Source organism: Scomber japonicus, chromosome 3, assembly GCF_027409825.1.
Source record: "Scomber japonicus isolate fScoJap1 chromosome 3, fScoJap1.pri, whole genome shotgun sequence".
In the NCBI taxonomy this organism is placed as follows: Eukaryota; Metazoa; Chordata; class Actinopteri; order Scombriformes; family Scombridae; genus Scomber; species Scomber japonicus.
Window position 1 is genome coordinate 34957370 of NC_070580.1, and position 12500 is coordinate 34969869.

The following is a 12500-nucleotide window of genomic DNA, read 5'->3' on the forward strand; positions in this document are numbered from 1 at the left end:
GAGGAGAGAGGAGGAAAAGAAGGAGATAGGGAGGAAGGAAGGAGGAAAGGAAAGGAGATAGGGAGGAAGGAAGAAAGGAGAAAGAGGAAGGAAAGGAGAAGGAAAGGAAAGGGAGAAGGAAAGAAGGAGATAGGGAGGAAGGAGAAAGAAAGGAGATAGGGAGGAAGGAAAGGAGATAGGAGGAAGAGAGAAGGAAAGGAAGGAGATAGGGAGGAAGGAAAGAAAGGAGATAGGGAGGAAGGAAAGAAAGGAGATAGGGAGGAAGGAAGAGATAGGGAGGAAGGAAAGAAAGGAGATAGGGAGGAAGGAAGAAAGGAGAAAGGGAGGAAGGAGAAGGAGAAGGGAAGGAAAGGAGATAGGGAGGAAGGAAAGAAAGGAGATAGGGAGGAAGGAAAAGGAGATAGGGAGGAAGGAAGGAGAAGGAAAGGAGAAGGAGAGGAAGGAAGAAAGGAGAAAGGGAGGAAGGAGAAGGAGAAAGGAGATAGGGAGGAAGGAAGGAAGAAAGGAGATAGGGAGGAAGGAAAGGAGAAAGGGAGGAAGGAGGAAGGAAAGGAGATAGGAGGAAGGAAAGGAGAAAGGAGAAGAGAGGAAGGAAAGGAGATAGGGAGGAAGAGGAAGAAGAAAGGAGATAGGGAGGAAGGAGGAAGGAGAAAGGGAGGAAGGAAAAAAGGAGAAAGGAAGAAGGAAGAGAAAGGAGATAGGGAAGAAGGAAGGAAAGGAGATAGGGAGGAAAGGAGAAGGAAGGAAAGGAAGAAAGGAGATAGGGAGGAAGGAAAGAAAGGAGATAGGGAGGAAGGAAAGAAAGGAGATAGGGAGGAAGGAAAGAAAGGAGATAGGGAAGGGATAGGAGGAAGAAAGGAGATAGGGAGGAAGGAAAGAAAAGAGATAGGGAGGAAGGAAAGAAAGGAGATAGGGAGGAAGGAAAGGAGATAGGGAGGAAGAGAGGAAGGAGGAGATAGGGAGGAAGGAAAGAAAGGAGATAGGGAGGAAGGAAAGAAAGGAGATAGGAGGAAGAGAGGAAGGAAAGGAGATAGGGAGGAAGGAAAGGAGAAAGGGAGGAAGAGAGGAAGGAAAGGAGATAGGGAGGAAGAGAGGAAGGAAAGAAAGGAGATAGGGAGGAAGGAAAGAAAGGAGATAGGGAGTAAGGAGATAGGGAGGAAGGAAAGAAAGGAGATAGGGAGGAAGGAAAGAAAGGAGATAGGGAGGAAGGAGATAGGGAGGAAGGAAAGAAAGGAGATAGGGAGGAAGGAAAGAAAGGAGATAGGGAGGAAGGAAAGAAAGGAGATAGGGAGGAAGGAAAGAAAGGAGATAGGGAGGAAGAGAGGAAGGAAAGAAAGGAGATAGGGAGGAAGGAAAGGAGAAAGGGAGGAAGAGAGGAAGGAAAGGAGATAGGGAGGAAGGAAAGGAGAAAGGGAGGAAGAGGAAGGAAAGGAGATAGGGAGGAAGGAAAGGAGAAAGGGAAGAAGAGAAAGGAGAAAGGGAAGAAGAGAGGAAGGAAAATATAAAATGACTAAAAAGCACATTTAGCTGTAATTACAGTATCTGGAAATGTCTCTATCAGCTTCTCACATCTGAACACTGTGGTTGAAACTATTATTTTCATTACTGAATCATCTCCTGATTATTTTCTTGATTTAATAAAATTGTTTTAACTATAGAAAAATGATGTCATAATTTAATTTAATAATAAAAGAGACTATGGTGAGGTCTGTAAATGTGTCATTTTGTCAACCCAATGATATTCAATATTTACTAAAATGATAATTATTCCATGGTGAAAACAGTTGCTTATTCATTTCCTGTCAATAGATTATTATAATTGATTAATAAACTATTGATTGCAGCTCTATTACAGACTGCAGTCCTCCTCCTCTTAGGTTTCATGTGGGCTGTCACGTCCTGCCGTAAATGAGTATAACATATAACCACCGCAGCAGGATATTAGCGTTTGATTCAAGTCGTTCCTGTGTGGATGTGACTTTTTGTTTGAGTCACTCTCTTGATGGAAAATAAAACATCTTAAATCTTACACTTTCTCTAAAACGACTGCAGCAGCTTTTACTCTACTGGGATTTCTGATTTACTGGATTCGTGTAAATGCAGCATCCTCACTTCCTGTCAGTTCATAGACCAATTTTATTTCAGTATATGTTACGTTCTGAGCTGCTGTAGCGCCCCCTGTTGGCCTCCTTCATTAGCACTCTTCTCACATGGACAGCGAAGACTGGTTGGGTTATTTAAAGACAGGCATTGTGAGGGTAGCTCTTCTGTTTTTGTAATGATTCATTTAATTGATATTCGGGGCCTTAGATAAGTCTTCCTATCCTTCCCCTGATTAGTGCTTTCATTAACCGCGTCCCTGTTTCATCTTGAACCTTTCTTTGTCTTCATGATGTAAGCTGGGTTCAGATACAGGTGTATTTAACATAAAAATAGGATTAGCATTATGTATATTTAATTCAATTTGACATTTTTAGCTTGTTTATTTTAAAAAAAATGTATATTATTATGTAAAGCCACCAGATGGCACTGAGGTATCCATGGCAACTGACACTACTATTACTTACATTCAAATGCAGTGATACAAAATTCCTGCTTTAATTTCATCTTCTATTCAATTATCTTCATTGCTTTATCAATTTCATTACTTATGTTAGTTAGCTACTAGCTGTTAGCGATAACTGTTGGCTCTAGGTCTAACTAAACTCATACTTTGTTTGGAGGATATGACGATATTTTCTGATCCAATATAAATGTGTCACCCACATGATATAATGTGTCCTGAAACTCAACATGAAACCATGACTAATGGCTCTGTCTTCCTTTTTAAAGCCCCCTGAATACCAGACTGCGGCCACAGCTAGCGGTTGTGGCCTTATTGAGCTCTCATAACGCTACTAATGTAAAAAAAAGAAAGTTACTGTGAAATGGCGTGTTTCACAATGACGATCTGTCCGCTAATGTTTACAAAGTCTAGAAGAGCTGCACCATTATATTACGTTATCCCCACTCAAGGTAGCTGCTGGAGGCTAATCGGAAGTTAGCCAGCTTTGCGAGAAGTCGTCTCTGGTGCCAAGTAACAAAAAAAAATGTAATAAAAAGATTAACAAAGCACACTGAATCAGAGTCGGAAACAAAGAGGCTTTGTATTAAAACATAAGCAAATATACATATCAAATGGAGAGAATTATAAATAAAGGCCTCTCTCTAATATAAGCCTGCTTCCAATAAAAGCCCTGGCTGATATTAACCTACTTAATATATATATACACTGGTCTGAAAAGTAATGTTTATTCATCTATTTGTAGACTGGTTTACTTAGTTGATTTATAAAGTTAATCTACCTTCATAACGTTTTTGATATTCCAAATTGTAATTGATTTAATAAAACCCAAATATCGTCCCTTTTTATTCTTAAAAAACCAAGTGAACCAAGTTGTGGATTTGGAGAAGCGTTGCAGCTCCCTCCTATTAATGCAGTGGTAACGTTTTATTACCTCTGGACTGTGTTGAGCCATCATGGACAGCACTGGACTGTTTTATGGCAGTATTAAGACTTGGACATGTATGTTACCATCATGTTCATTTCTAATTAATTATCAACCGATTTTCGAGATACTGTATTAAAACATTTGTATCATGATTTTTTTTCTTACTGTACATACACCACGATATAATATTTGATCCATATTGTCCACTACAGTGTTACACCTTGATGCTTAAAGTAATTCATCTCTATTATAGTTTGAATTGTATGACTATTGCCCCCTTTGGTTTTTGATTACCAACGCTGAAAAAGAGATCAAGTGTAATTTCATGTTTGAATACTCAACATGGGGGAAAAGAAATGCCCAAAGGGTGTGAACACATTTAATAGTCACTGTATTAAAAACAGCACTAATGTATTCTGACCACGCAGAATCACTATATCCAAAAACTGTATAGCTATAGGCCTCCTCCTATCCCCATAAAAAGACAATTAACTTTAACTCTTCTCATTGCTTCCAGTGTTACAGCCATTATTTAACATGGCAACTGTAGTTTTATTTAAACACTACTACCATTTGTATATTTCCTATAAGATTTGTAACCTTCTTATCTTAAATGTCAATAACCTAATTAAAGTCTAACCTTAAACTGTCAGCATGTTTTTATTTAAAATCTGGCTATCATAGATGAACCGATTACATATGAGACAAACGCCAGTGAAATAAGAAATGTACAGCTGCACGGACTAAGATTTCTTTCACCCGATAATGCCATTACCAACATTTCAATTAATTGCCAACTATTAAGATTATCTGTAACTATTTTAATAATTGATTAATCGTCTAAATTCTCTGATTCCAGTTTCTCTAATATAATTATTTTATGCTTTCTTTAGTCCTCTATGACGTTAAACTCAATATCTTTGGGTTGTGGACTGTTGCAGATAACAGGAGACATTTGAAGACGTCACTCTGTAGCTTCTAGGAAACAGTGATTGACATTTTCTTTTCACCATTTTCTGCAACCCACATCTAATCAATTACAGAAATCAAGATGAATCAACACTGAAAAACAATCGTTAGTTGCAGTTAAACATTTCTCAATGCTTGAAATATTAAAGAAAATGCTGCAGAATATTAATCCTAGTGTTAATACTGAGTGACGCCTACACATCTCAATGCAAGTCATGCTAATTATTTTAATATAGGACTGCTGTATGTTGGGAGTGTTAATCAACAGCATGACTGCAGACCTCACAACTAAAACAGAAAAAACCTGCGAGGGGACAAACACATTAAAAAAAAAACAAAGACCCTCATTCTCAGATTAGCTAAAATGTGCTGCTGCTGACACTCTTATGCACATCCAATGATCTGCAGAGCAATTAATAGCCTCTCAGCTGGGAGCGCAACAACAGCTCATTTTCGGTGCTGATTCAGGGGCTGCATCAAGAATCAATTATCTGCTTATAGGGAGTGCACTTCCATTAGTTTACCAAAAAAAAAAAAAAAAAAAGGCTAAATGGTCGGACCATTAGTGTATATTGGTCATTATAAATTCACATACCCATTTCCTGCATTATCAGGGCGTTCATTATGAAGAAATCTGAGATTGCTTTAAAGTCTAAACCGGTTATTTGCTGTGGTTGGCATGAGAGAAATCTGTTTGTTTCATACTGGACGAATCTTTAATATCTGCGTCACTTCTTGATTGCAACACCTTTATAATCACGTTATATTAGTGTTAGGAGGGAATGAAGAAAAAGAAAGCCATAATAAGCTACCATGATACTCACATATAAAAACAACTAATATTCTGCCTGATTTTCTACAGAGATTAAAATACAGTTACAGTGACGATTATGTGAAATGTAGCTTTTACTTTATGGATTTTCATACTCTGACATACTATTTTAAGTTAATCAATAGTGTATTATATCTTTTAGTCTCAAACCCTACAACACTGACAGTTTCTGTTCTTGATCTGTGAGGGCTGACGGATCTGCTAACCACACCTTTCATTCACACATTGCATTATTTTAGGAAAATGTGGAAGTAGTGGTGTGACGTGATTCAACACGCCCTTGCCTAAAACCCCCACCTGACGTCTTTTATTTTATGGATTTTCAAACTCTGACAGACTATTTTGAGTGATTTGAAGTGTAAATTAAGTCCTTACAACACTGACAGTTTCTGTTCTTCCTCTGTGAATGCTGAGGGTCGGTTTTTTTTAATCTGCCAACCACACCTTTCTTTCACACATTGCATTATTTTAGGAAATTATGGAAGTATTAGCATGACGTGATTCAACATGCCCTTGCCAAGAAAACCCCACCTGATGTCTCCTTTAAAAAAAAAAAAAAAAAAAAAGAGTCCTTACTACAGTGTTACCAGAATGATAATCACATATATATCAATAGAGAATTTAAGTGGAGACAGCATGCTCATGAAAGAGCAGTTTTATTGTACTTAATAAGTCAGAAAATGGTAGGATTTATCACTCCGGCAGTAATAAAAATAAATTGGGCTAAGCAGTATTTTACCATTAATTTTAATAACCCATTTAATACGCACAGATAGGGGGAGCATATGTTTGCAGTATAATGCCCTGTTAACAGTGAGTGAGTGATTTTTTTTAGAAAGTGAACCACTACATGTGGTATTCACACATCCATGCTGTCATTTGGACAACGGACCATATTATGCATACCTACTAACATCAATTTCAATTTCATCGGACAAATAGATTAAAAAACAGTTTTTTAATCAGAGCCATTGCTAAGGACTGAAGTGCAGTATGTCGAGCTGTTAAAATGCAATCTTATTGGAGAGTGCAATATGCCATTCATTCTTTTAAGTGCAATACATGGAGCTGTTATTTATTCACAGTTTTATCTTTTGCACCAAATGTGTGCATCCAATTTCGTTATACTTGTGCAATGACAATAAAGATTATAATCTATTCTATAAAGTAGTAAAAAAAAACAATCAAAAAGACGTGGCTTATTGATCAAAATCCAGTCCTTTTTTGCTGATTAGCTGCAATCAATTGACTGGACATCGACACTGCTAATATAATATAATCGTTACCTAGCAACCTAGCTAATATAATCGTTACCCAGCAACCGCACCGTAAAGAAAATGGGGAACACAGTGTTCAATCAATGATATCAGCATTTTAAAATAATAAAAAAATAACATCCAGGTTTTTTAAAAAAAGACTACGAAACACAAGGTTGTTGTTTTTTTTAGTCGGCCTTGCCATGCTAAAAAAAAGCAGCAGCTACGCCCTCCTTGTCACATCCCCCTGCGGAATTTTAAGATGGAGAGACAGATTATACCCCGCTAGCTTAGCACCTAGCATGCTAACCCTCACGTCATATCTAGGACAGTATAACATAGGCGGTTTACCATTAGCTTAGCATTAGCGTAGCATGCTAACCCTCACGTCATATATAACATAGGCGGGTTAGCATTAGCATTAGCTGCTAAACGCTAACATGACCCAGTTCAATCTGGATTGAAGGAGGAGGAAGAGAGAGATATAGTGTAATATATATAGATAGATAGATATAAATATTGAAGCCGACATCGATACACTGTATGCTATTATTATTTTAAAATAATGATAAAAATTATATCTGAGGGGGTTAAAACTGCGGTGTTTGATTGTGTGTGTGAAGGGGTTTTGCAGATAATTAGCTGACATTGAAGGGTTTGAAAAAACTAAACATGATTTATTACAGATTTAAAAAGTGAGATCGGCCCTTTTTGAAGGAGGAAACTCCCGGGAAACAGGGTTTGGGTGTGTGTTAGCTTTACATGTCGTCTCACTAAACGCCATGACGGGCTAAAAGGCATTAAACCTAATCATAATTCTCGCTGCTTTTATTAGTCTGTAGTGTCTATTCTGCACATGTATATATATATATAATAATGAAGCCATACATTAATGTGGCGTTTGTATGATTAATTAGGAAGCATTACGTTATAAAAAATGTCTTGCTGCTAGTCTTTAGCTGCTGCTAAGCTGTCAAAATGGCCAAACTCGGGTACTGCTGCTTCTCTCCCTCCTTCACACACACACACACTGCATACACACACACACTGCACACACACACACACACACACACACACACAGGCGCACCGAGCGTGGCATCGACTGAAATCTGGGGCCTTCAAAAATATTTTAAAAAAATTTTAAAAAAAGTGCGACCTGTAAAAATACTCGACAGCTTAAAGCACACGGTCGACCTCCCGCCAGTTGCCTTTTGGGGTTATTTTATCCCTGTTTTGGTTGCAGGTTCCCGGCCTAAAATCCCTTCGCACCGAGCCCCAAACCCACAATAGGCACCTTCCGCCGCAGAGGCAGAGGAATGGGGCCACCGCTGGGGCTCCTCTCACACCACCACCACCTCCCCCCCCACACCCCTCCAAAAAAAAGACTACCCGTAATCTTTACATAAGACAATAATCGAGTGATATGCAGGTAGACTCACATTTAGAGCGTACTAGGAATCCCGATTTTATTCTCTGAAAACGATGGGAGTTTATCAAGCCGTCCTCCGCTCGCTGCTCAGGGTATTCAGGGCAGTACCACTTCCGCCTGCTCTGACACTTCCGCTTCCTCTAAAACCCCACCCCTCCCCCACGCTGGTATCCATGGCGACCGCGCCAGGGGGTTTCCCGAGCATCTTGCGAGGGGCTTTGACGTCAGGAGGGGCCATGGCAACCGCTGCGGGATGACGTGCGCCGGTCTCCGTGGCAACTGTCTCCATGAGTCGTGCTGCTGCTGCTGTCGTATCTTGAGTTCACCGTCGTGTCAGCTGACACAGCTTCGTGTGGGTTACACTGATTTTTTTTATCTCCTTTTTTTATTATTATTACAAGCGTTCATACTTTATATATGAAGCAGGTTTTTCTCCTACAACACCTCCTACACAACCACTGCAAACCCTGAAACACACAGTCCCATCAGTCATCATTTTATCTTCACAATAGCCTACATCTTATCATTTTTATAATTTATTTATCTCTTTTTTATTATTTTTACAAGCATTCATACTTTATATATGAAGCAGGTTTTTCTCCTACACAACCACTGCAAACCCTGAACACACAGTCCCATCAGTCATCATTTTATAGCCTACATTTGATCATTTTTATAATTCATTCATCTCCTTTTTTTGTTCACTCATTCACTGTTCCTTATATAATAGAAAGGTTATCTGCTGATTCAGAGCATTAAAAGGATTAGCCTATTAATTTGAAAAAAATATTCAAATAAGAGCATAATAGAAGCAACCAACAAGATTAATTAATGGTTCTGCTAAAAAGAAATATTCACCATTTTTTATTTTTTGTTTTGTTCAATTTATCTCCAGAACCTATCTCTTTTTTGTTAATTCAGAAAATATTCACAGTGTAACATTGTGTGACAAGAAAAAACAGACAAGTTAATCTGTTACTGTGATCAAACAACCAGGAAATTATTATTCAATCAAATCACCCAGTGGTGTCACAGGGAACTGATCGAAAGCTGAATATCTCAGTGTAACTTGAATGTAACTGCATTGTGTGTGTGTGTGTGTGTGTGTGTGTGTGTGTGTGTGTGTGTGTGTGTGTTAGATTATATATGGTCTTAATAAAAGTAGATTTTAGGCAAAAAGCATTAAATTAATCACCTAATTATCTCTCTTAGCCCATAGTAAAATTTACCAAAGGCTCCAGATATACTGTATTTGACCAAAAATCTAATATTGAAAAGTAGCAAGAACACACTTAATCATGCAGTCCTCGAAAATATACAAAGAGAAAGGGAATCTCATATCATTGTACAGTCGATTGTGAGTAAAACTAAAATCCCATATTGCCCTTCAAAGATTATCAACATCTCCTGCTAAGGCTATTACATCCAGGTGTGACTCACATCCTTTAGTCTGATTTCCAGCTTTGTACCTGCTGATACAAGTGTAAACTAAACTAGTATCAGCACGAGTCGAGCATTCATTTAGCCCGGCTATTAACACTAAAACATAATGTGTTGCTGGTCACAGAGGTTGAGCATTGTTGTATGCATTCAATGGTCCGTGTGCGTGTGTTTGGAAGAGTGGGTTATGAGATTGTTTTGGGGTTTTTAATGTGGATATGTGCATGAGGTTAACGTCTCATTTAATGGTTTTTGTCATTTGCTCGTGCTATTTTTAAGATTTAAAATAAGAAATTATAGCATGATTAAGCCTAAAACAACTTTGATGCACTGATGCCATATATTATTATTATTATTAATTAATTAATTTAATTTGGGGTTGACTTTATTGTCATTCTGCAGCGTTAGTACCAGAACAATAACTACTACTAGCAATGGATGAAATACAAAATGAACAATAAATCAATATTTAGTATGAAAGTCTCATTTGCTCGTGCTATTTTTAAGATTTAAAATAAGAAATTATAGCATGATTAAGCCTAAAACAACTTTGGGATTTATTACACTGATGCCACATATGCAAAAAGTATAAGAGTTATTTATTAATTTAAATTAGGGTCGACTTTACTGTCATTCTGCAGAGTTAGTACCAGTACAATAACTACTACTAGCAATCAATATTTAGTATGAAAGGATATAACTAACCCTAACTCTGAGGGCCCCACAGACTGCAGATGTCTTTAAAAGAGACCTAAAAACTTATCTCTTTACTAAAGCATTTTGCTAAGTGTCTCTTATATGTTCTCCTTTTAATCTTTTCTTTTTCTTTTTTTCCTTTTATTTTCTGCTCTGTAGCACTTTGAGATTGTTGAAATGTAACGTGCAATACAAATTAAATGTATTATTAATATTATTGCATACAGTATGTTCAGTATAAGTGAATGCAGCTGCAGTTTCCTCTATTATATCAACATTGTGAACCTGAATAAGAGGCCCAACTTTGTCCATCACTTATGTATTTACAGTTGATGTGACTGTTGTCCCTTGTTGATATTCAGTGTTATTCACATTTTTCTCATCTTATTGTTGATTATTCTCACATCTGCATTTCTACCAGTTTTCATGATATGCACACTAAAATCACTGGGTTAAAGTTTGGTCAATAAAGCACCAATACAACATTAATGTTACCCAGCAGCAGTCCGTTATTTGGACCTGGTGTTATAACACACGTATTCAAGCGATACACAAGTTCTTAACCCTCCTGTTGTCCTCGAGTCAAGGAAGTTGACCCCGTCTTTTTTGACTGTTCCTTCCTTCTTTTTTCCTCCCTTCCTTCTTTCCTTCCCTTCCCTCCTTCCTTCCTTTCCTTCCTTTCCTCCCTTCCTCCCTTCCTTTCTCCCTCCCTCCCTCCTTCCGTCGTTCCTCCCTCCCTTCCTTCTTTCCTTTCTTCCCTTCCTTCCATCCTCTCCTTTTCCCTTCCTTCCTTCCTTCCTTCCATCCTCCCCTTTTTCCTTCCCTCCTTCCTTCCTCCCATCTTTCTCCCTTCCTTCCTTCCTTCTTCCCTTCCTTCCGTCCTCCCCTTTTTCCTTGCCTCCTTCCTTCCTCCCTCCCTCCCTTCCTTCCTTCCTTCCTTCCGTCCTTCCTTACTTCTTCCTTCCTTCCTTCCTTCCATCCTTCCATCCTCCCCTTTTTCCTTCCCTCTTTCCTTCCTCCCTCCTTTCCTTCCTTCTTCCTCCTTTCCTTCCTTCCTTCTTTCTCCCTTCCTTCCATCCTCCCCTTTTTCCTTCCCTCCTTCCTTCCTCCCATCTTTCTCCCTTCCTTCCTTCCTTCCTTCCTTCCTTCCTTCCTTCCTCCCTCCCTTTCTTCCTTCCTTTGATCCTCCCTTTCTTCCTTCCTTTGAATATAAGAAAAAAACTACAAACAAAATTGGACAAAGATGACATAATCTTTTAGCCTCTATACCAGAGGAGTCAAACTCATCTTCATTCAAGGGCCACATACAGCCCAATGTGATCTTATGTGGGCCGGTCCATTAAAAGGAAGGAAGGAAGGAAGGAAGGAAGGAAGGAAGGAAGGGAGAAAGGAAGAGAAGATGGAAGGAAGAAAGGAAGAGAAGATGGAAGGAAGGAGGGAGGATCGAAGGAAGGAAGGAAGGAAGGAAGGAAGAGAAGACAGGAAGGAAGGATGGAAGACAGGAAGGAAGGAAGGAAGGAAGGAAGGAAGAAAGGGAGGATCGAAGGAAGGAAGGAAGGAAGGATGGAAGGAAGAGGAGAGAAGACAGTAAGGAAAGATGGAAGACAGGAAGGAAGGAAGGAAGGAAGAAAGGGAGGATGGAAGGAAGAAAGGGAGGATGGAAGGAAGGGAAGAAAGATGGAAGGATGGAAGGATGAGGAGAGAAGACAGTAAGGATAGATGGAAGGAAGAAAGGGTGGATGGAAAGATGGAAGGAAAAGAAGACAGGAAGGAAAGTGGGCCAGATTGGACTCCTTGGCGGGCCGGTTCTGGTCCACGGGCCGCATGTTTGACACCCCTGTTCTATATCATTCATTAACCCTTAAACAGGCCTTACTAGTTATGTCATTTGCACCTCAAGTAAGGAAGGAAGGAAAGAAGGAGGGAAGAAGGAAGGAAGAAAGGAAGGAAGGAAGGAAGGAAAGGAGGGAAGAAGGAAGGAAAGGAGGGAGGAAGGAAGGGAGGAAGGGAGGGAGGGAGGAAGGAAGGAAGGAAGGAAAGGAGGGAAGAAGGAAGGAAAGGAGGGAGGAAGGAAGGGAGGGAGGGAGGGAGGGAGGAAGGAAGGAAGGAAGAAAGAAAGGAAGGACAGATGAAGGAAGGAAGAAAGGAAGGACAGGTGAAGGAAGGAAGAAAGGACAGAAGGAGGGAACATTTACCCTAACAGCTGAACTTAGATCTGAGGAAGGAAGGAAGGAAGGAAGGACAGAGGAAGGACCCGGGAGGACAACACGAAGGTTAAAGAGTCTGTATCTCCTGGTGCACGTTGTCTGTTTAAGGGTTAAATAATAACTGAGCAGTCTTATAGATGAAGTGTTCAGATGTGCTGCTGTGCCGCTGTGCTGTACCTC